Source organism: Trichosurus vulpecula, chromosome 3, assembly GCF_011100635.1.
Source record: "Trichosurus vulpecula isolate mTriVul1 chromosome 3, mTriVul1.pri, whole genome shotgun sequence".
NCBI lineage: Eukaryota > Metazoa > Chordata > Mammalia > Diprotodontia > Phalangeridae > Trichosurus > Trichosurus vulpecula.
In genome coordinates this window covers 126099194-126107497 of record NC_050575.1, presented here as the reverse complement: position 1 = coordinate 126107497, position 8304 = coordinate 126099194, and the positions used below count along the sequence as shown (strand labels likewise).

At 40.4% G+C, this 8304-nt stretch overlaps 1 pseudogene; it reads right to left on the bottom strand.

The window, feature by feature from the left end:
- Positions 1–6767: 6767 nt before the first annotated feature.
- Positions 6768–7543, bottom strand: LOC118842203 (annotated as a pseudogene).
- Between the last annotated feature and the right edge of the window lie 761 nt (positions 7544–8304).

Below are 8304 nucleotides of genomic sequence, written 5' to 3'. Positions count from 1 at the left end.
AAAGGGTTTGTTTTTGATTACCTCCTTCCCCTATCTGCCCTCCTTTCTATCATCCCCACTTTTTTATCCTGTTCCTCCTTCTTTCCTGTGGAGTAAGACACCCAATTGAGTGTGTATGTTATTCCCTCCTTAGGTCAAATCTGATGAGAGCATGATCCACTCATTCCCCCTCTCCTGCCCCCTCTTCCCTTTCTACAGAACTGCTTTATCTTGCCACTTTTATGAGATAATTTACCCCATTCTATCTCTCCTTTTCTCCTTCTCTCAATATATTCCTCTCTCATCCCTTAATTTGATTTTATTTTTTTAGATATCATCCCTTCATATTCAACTCACCTTGTGCCCTGTCTATATACATATATATATGTATATATATATGTATATACTAAATTGTCTATTCCCTTCAGCTACCCTAATACTGAGGTCTCATGAATCATACACATCATCTCTCCATGTGGGAATGTAAACAAAATAGTTCAACTTTAGTAAGTCCCTTCTGATTTCTCTTTCTTGTTTACCTTTTCATGCTTCTCTTGATTCTTGTGTTTGAAAGTCAAATTCTCTATTCAGCTCTGGTCTTTTCACTGAGAAAGCTGGCAAGTCATCTATTTTATTGAAAGTCTATATTTTGCCTTGGAGCATGATACTCAGTTTTGCTGGATAGGTGATTGTTGGTTTTAATCCTAGCTCCATTGACCTCCAGAATATCATATTCCAAGCCCTTCGATCCCTTAATGTAGAAGCTGCTAGATCTTATGTTATTCTTATTGTGTTTCCACAATACTCAAATTGCTTCTTTCTGGCTGCTTGCAATATTTTCTCCTTGATCTGGGAGCTCTGGAATTTGGCGACAATATCCCTAGGAGTTTTCTTTTTGGGGTCTTTGTCAGAAAGCGATCAGTGGATTCTTTCAATGTCTATTTTACCGTCTGGCTCTAGAATATCAAGGCAGTTTTCCTTGATAATTTCTTGAAAGATTATATCTAGGCTCTTTTTTTGATCATGACTTTCAGGTAGTCCAATAATTTTTAAATATCTCTCCTGGTTCTATTTTCCAGGTCAGTGGTTTTTTCAATGAGATATTTCACATTGTCTTCCATTTTTTCATTCCTTTGGTTCTGTTTTATAACATCTTGATTTCTCATCAAGTCACTAGCTTCCACTTGCTCCAATCTAATTTTTTAAGATAGTATTTTCTTCAGTGGTCTTTTGGACCTCTTTTTCCATTTGGCTAATTCTGCCTTTCAAGGCATTCTTCTCCTCACTGGCTTTTTGGAGCTCCTTGTCATTTGGGTTAGTCTATTTTTTAAGGTGTTATTTTCCTCAATATTTTTTTGAGTCTCCTTTAGCAAGTCATTGACTTTTTTTTCATGGTTTTCTCGCATCACTTTCATTTCTCTTCCCAATCTTTCCTCTACTTCTCTAACTTGCTTTTCCAAATCCTTTTTGAGCTCTTCCATGGCCTGAGACCAGTTCATGTTTTTCTTGGAGGCTTTTGATGTAGGCTCGTTGCCTTTGTTGACTTCTGTCTGTATGTTTTGGTCTTCTTTGTCACCAAAAAAAGATTCCAAAGTTTGAGTCTGAATCTGAGTCCATTTTCACTGCCTGGCCATGTTCCCAGCCAACTACTTGACCCTTGAGTTTTTCCTAGGTGTATGATGCCTGTAGAGCAGAGAGTACTTTGTTCCAAGCTTGAGGGGATGTGCTGTTGTTTTCAGAGCTATTTCTATATAGCAAGTTCTGCCACACCAGTGCTACTCCTCCCCCAAGAACCGCCAATCCAGACTGGACTCAGATCTTAAGCAGGCTGTGCACTCCTGCTCTGATCCATCACTTAATTCCTCCCACCAGGTGGGCCTGGGGCAGGAAGTAACTGCAGCTATAGTTCTGTAGCTGCACCACCCCCGCCACCACAGGGGTGGTGGCCAAACCAGGAACTCCTTTCACTCTGTCCCCAGCAGGTTTTCCCACTAACCTTCTCTGTTGTCTTTGGTGTTTGTGGGTTGAGAAATCTGTTAACTGCCTCAGCTCACTGATTCAAGACCCTAGGGCCTGTTCTGCCCAGCTGCTGGTCTGGTTGGTCCAGGCGTGGCTCATGCTGGGCTCTGCTCCCCTCTGCTCCCAGCTCCATGCAGTAGACCTTACCCAGAGACCATCCAGGCTGTCCTGGGCTGGAGCCCTGCTTCCCTCTGCTCTTTTGTGGGTTCTGCAGTTCTTCTCTGTTGTCTTTGGTGTTTGTGGGTTGAGAAGTCTGGTAACTGCCACAACTCACTGATTCAGGATGCTAGGGCCTATTCCACTGGGTTCCTGGTCTGGTCCATGCATGGCTCATACTGGGCTCCGCTGTGCTCCACTCTGCCCCCAGTTCCCTGTGATAGACCTTACCCAGCAACCATCCAGGCTGTCCTGGCCTGGAGCCCTGCTTCCCTCTACTATTTTGTGGGTTCTGCAGTTCTAGAATTTTTTCAGAGCCATTTTTATAGGTTTTTGAAAGGGCCTGGGTGGGGGCAGGGCTCATGCAAGTTCCTGCTTTCCAGCTGCCATCTTGGCTCTGCCCCGGAGTCATGTAATGTTAAGAATGCAGGTGACCTTGGAATTCAACTTTTCCTACATTTTACAGATGAGGAAACCAAGACTAAGACAGGTTGAGTAAAGCTCAAGGTCAGACCACACATTAGTAGACAAGTGGACCCAGATCACAGGAGTTGTAGTGTTGTTGTGGAATCTGGGCTTATTTATTGTCCTTTGTCCCCCCACTTTTATCATTCTTGTCTAAAGTCTTACTATGTGTCATCATGGTGAGGCATGATGCTGAACTCTCAAAGGCTCTGTAAATGGAGGGCAATTTCTGACACATCTTACCACAGTGAAAACACTTCAAATAAAGCTTAGCAACTGATTGTGTATCAGTCATCCAAGCACCAGTTTGCTTTAGTTTAGAAAGACTCATCACTGGATTGGACACAAGATGAAGAATTTTACACAAAAAGGCAATCTATTAGGGCACAGAATGGTTACCTTTTATGTTAATGGAAGGAATATTCCCAGTGAAGAAATCTCAGGTAATCCTGTTATTATATAAATGGACACTTAATTCAACAAACAAAATCCAATTTTAAACTCACACTGACTCCTATCTGAAAACTTGGAAACCAGAATATTTTATAAAAAAATGACAAAGAAATAGGATGAATAGTATCTTCAATGATGGCAGTCATATAACAGACACCCTGCTGTGATTCAGGTTATTGTTCTTTCCCCAATTTCATCCCAACTCGTTAGACCAGTTGAGTCACAGTCATTAAAAACCCAAAGTATAGGCAGCTTTTCTGAACAACCTCAGTTAGGGTTAATTTGTGAAATTGAAACACATCAGTGTAGAGGCAGTGTGGTTTATGGAATGCAGGACATAGAGTCCAGAAAAAGTGAGTTCAAACCCACCACTGAAAAAACATACTAGCTGTGTGACCTTGAGCAAGTCACTTAACATTTAAATGCCATAGGCAATTCCCAAGGATTTATTTACTAAATCCTGTACAAGTTGCAATTTATGGTGATAGAGGGAATTTCCACAGTGGATCCTCATGCTTAAAAAAATCACGAATTATTTGTTTCCCTTCTTGTAGCAGCATATGAACTTTTTTGGGGGGGGTAAAGGTATTTTTGAAAGTATTTAAGAAATGAAAGGATTTAAAAATAAATAGGAAAGACTTAATTTACTTAGCAGCCTAATTATATCCTCTTATATAAGTGAATTTTCCAGAAATTGAAACCTTTATCCTTTTGGAAGTAAAAATTTTAATTATAATATAAACTTCCTGAAATTATCTTTCTGGTCTAATTTTATTTTTTTCTGAAACAGAAAATACTGTGAAAAACATCCATGACTTCATCTGTATAGATAACTCCCTCCATCAGTAGCCACCACTCTCTGCTTTCATAGAGGGTCTTCATGAGTTACTGAGGTAACAATCCATTACCTTGAGAGCCACCTTCCAGTCATGATCCTTTCTTCACTTAGCTTGATGCCTCCTTAGAAACATTCTTTCTCTTTTTTATCTCTTTATTTAATATTTTTTAGTTTTCAACATTGATTTCCACAAGATTTTGAGTTACAATTTTTCTCCCCATTTCTACCCTCCCACACCCCAAGATGGCATATATTTTGATTGCCCCTTTCCCCAGTCTGCCCTCCCTTCTGTCACCACACTCCCCTGCCTCATCCCCTTTCCCCTTACTTTCTTGTAGGACACAATAGATTTCTATACCCCATTACTTGGGTGTCTTATTTCCCAGTTGCAAGTAAAAAAGTTTTTTTGAGCATTTGTTTTTAGAACTTTGAGTTCCAAATTTTCTCCCATCTTCCCTCTCACCCACCCTCCTTGAGAAGGCATGCAATTCAGCATAGGCCACACATGTATCATTATGCAAAACACTTTCATAACAATCATATTGTGAAAGACTAACTATATTTCCCTCCATCCTATCCTGTCCCCCTTTATTCAATTTTTACCCTTGGCCCTGTCCCTTTTTGAAAGTGTTAGCTTTTGATTACCTTCTCCCCTCACTTCTATCATGCCCACTCTCTTATCTCCTTCCCCCCTACTTTCTTGTAGGGTAAGATACCCAGTTGAGTGTGTATGTTATTCCCTCCTTAAGTCAAGTCTGATGAGAGCAAGACTTACTCATTCCCTTTCACCTGCCCCCTCTTCCCTTCTAATAGAACTGCTTTTTCTTGCCACTTTTATGTGAGATAATTTATCTCATTCTGTATCTCCCTTTCCCTTCTCCCATTATATTTCTCTCTCACCCCTTAATTGTATTTATTTATTTATTTTTAGGCATCATCCCTTCATATTCAACTCATCCTGTGCCCTTTGTCTATATATATGTATATGTATATTCCCTTCAACTACCCTAATACATAGAAAAGTTTCATGAGTTACCAATATCATCTTTCCATGTAGGAATGTAAACAAAACAGTTAAACTTTAATAAGTCCCTTATGATTTCTCTTTCCTGTTTACCTTTTCATGCTTCTCTTGATTCTTGTATTTGAAATTCAAATTTTCTATTCACCTGTGGTCTTGTCATCAAGAATGCTTGAAAGTCCTCTATTTCATTGAACATCCATTTTTTACCCTGAAGTATTATGCTCAGTTTTGCTGGGTAGGTGATTCTTGGTTTTAATCCTAACTCCTTTGACCTCCAGAATATCATATTCCAAGCCCTTCGATCTCTTAAGGTAGAAGCTGCTAGATCTTGTATTATCCTGATTGTGTTTCCACAATACTCAAATTGTTTCTTTCTGGCTGCTTGCAATATTTTCTCCTTGACCTGGGAACTCTCAAATTTAGTTATAATATTCCTAGGAGTTTTCTTTTTGGGATTTTTTCAAGAGGTGATTGGTGGATTCTTTTGATTTCTATTTTACCCTCTGGTTCTAGAATATGAGGGCAGTTTTCCTTGATAATTTTGTGAAAGATGATGTCTAGGCTCTTTTTTATCATGGCCTTCAGGAAGTCCAATAATTTTTAAATTATCTCTCCTGGATCTATTTTCCAGGTCAGTGGTTTTTCCAATGAGATATTTCATATTGTCTTCCATTTTTTCATTCCTTTGGTTCTGTTTTATGATATTTTGATTTCTCGTAAAGTTACTAGCTTCCACTTGCTCCAATGTATTTTTTTAAGGTGGTATTTTCTTCAGTGGTCTTTTGGACCTCTTTTTCCATTTGGTTAATTCTGCCCTTTAAGGCATTCTTCTCCTCACTGGCTTTTTGGAGCTCCTTGTCATTTGGGTTAGTCTATTTTTTAGGGCATTATTTTCTTCAGTATTTTTGGGTCTCCTTTAGCAAGTCATTGACTGGTTTTTCATGATTTTCTTGCATCACTCTCATTTCTCTTCCCAATTTTTCCTTTATTTCTCTTACCTGCCTTTCCAAATCCTTTTTGAGCTCTTCCATGGCCTGAGACCAATTTATATTTTTCTTGGAGGCTTTTGATGTGGGCTCTTTGACGTTGTTGCCTTCTTCTGGCTGTATGTTTTTATCTTTTCTGTCACCAAAAAAGATTCAATAGTCTGAGTCTTTCACTGCTTGCTCATGTTCCCAGTCAGCTACTTGACCCTTGAGATTTTTGTCAGGGTATGATTGCCTTCGGAATGGCGAGTGCTTTGTCCCAAGCTTCAGGGGTGTTGCATTGCTGTTTTCAGAGCTACTTCTACACAGCAAGCTCTGCCACACCAGTGGTCCTCCTCCCTCAGGAACTGCCTGCCAGGACCATGATCCAGATCCAAATAGAGCAAAGCAAGAGAACGCAGCCTCTGTGCCAGCAAAGTGCTCCCTGCACTCATGCTCTGATCTGTCTCTTGGTTCCTCCCACCAGGTGGACCTGGGGCTGGAAGCAACCACAGATAGAGCTCTGGAATTTGTTCAGAGCCAATTTTTACCAGTGTTTGGAGGGATTTGGGGAAGAGCTTAAGTGAATCCCTGTTTTCTAGCCACCATTTTGGCTCTTCCCCTGCTCTTCTCAGAACCATTCTTGTCTCTGAGTCCAGCCTAAACTGAAAGCCAGAGAGTTAAGCAGCAAGGTCTAGTTTGTGTTTTGCTAGCATAGACTTTGCAAAACCAGGGCCATCTCCATGCCATGAAGAGACATTGGACAGGTTTTGTAATGTAGGAGGCAGAATATACTGAACATTTTGTGAGTTGTGATTTCATTAGAATAGAGAATTCCCCTGGAAGTTGCTCAATCATGTCCAAATCTTCATGAGTATGACCTGTGCAGACACTTAACTTATTCTTTTTTCTTTCTATGGCATTCTCGAGCAGGTTTTCTATTTTTCATCAGTCTTATTTCTCTTTCCAACTGTGGATCGTCTGTTTTGGTTGTCTGAAATTTTATAGGGACTGGAGATGTCATCACTACTCTCTGTGGAAGGTTACTATTTGCTGGTGTGGCACAAATATGATATGTCTGCATAGCTCCTGATGCAGTCTGTATAACCGCTTAGTTGCTAGGGACAAGAATCTGCTGTCCACCAGATGTCTGTGTATAGTGAAGAGTTGTTGTTCCTGGTTGAGTATTGCATGCATTTGTCATTGTTAATGCCTGCAGCTCCGGTAGTCTATCTGTGCTTGGGCTGGCCAGTTGTAATGTTCCATATGGGTCAATGGCAATGTATTTTCCAGTGCTAGTCTGGTAGATAGGAGTTGGGACAGACATAGTAATGACTATTGAAACTCCAGGGTTTCCTCCTTTTACCTTCTTTTCTCTGGTGTCTTCCAAAGAACGATCATTCAAGATTTTCTTTTGTTAGATGGGCACCATGCTAAAATCCCCTGAGCTTTCTGTGAAGAGCCTATGCTACCAAATGAATCCTGAGAATCTTCACTGTCTAACCAGGATGATACCTGCACAGTATGTACTTCTGAGGGGTAGATTACTGAAAATGACTGAGTAGTCTGGATGACCCCCAGACTCTGTGCTTGTTCTCCAGAAAGATGTACAGCTGTCATTGGTGCAGCTCCTTTTAGTGACATCTGAGGCCTCCATGGGGTTTTCTTGACAAAGATTTGGAATGGTTTGTAATTTCCTTTTCCAGTGCATTAAAGTAAAGGGAGGTTAAATGACTTGTCCAGGGTCACACAGGTAGTAAATATATAAGGCTGGGTTTGAACTCAGGTCTTCCTGACTCCAGATGCAGCATTCTATATACTGAGCCTCCTACCTATCCATAAAATTAGCTATGCTCCTTCTCAATGAAGAGACATGTCATCACAGAGCCCATATACAGAGTTTTTCCAGCTTAGTAGGGCCTATGAGAACTTCCGATACACTGCACAGCAGTGGGCATCCAAGGCCACTTCCATACAACAATGAGGCACTGTGAGAGACCTTTAGTGAAGGATGATGAGCAATAAAACACAAAGCAAAATAAACACAAGATTGACTTATCATAGAGGCAATGTGGTGCCTAGGTTCAAACACAGGTGCCTCTACTTACCAACTTGGGCAAATCACTGTCTTAGCAGCAGTTTTTTAATGAAGGGATAGGACAAGATGATTTCAGAAACTGCTTCCATCTCTGTATCTATTATGAGGAAATGTAGGACTCTATGGTTTCTATAAGGTACAGTTTTTTGGAGAGGGGAATCAGGTGTATGAGAAAGGACCTTCTCTCTCTATTGTCTCTGAATGAATACTCCATGTGCTAACCACTCAGAGGCAGTCACAGCAGAATAATTTTTGTCTCTGAATAAGAGGGAATATTGTTGAACAAAGACTGTACTGGTAGATTACA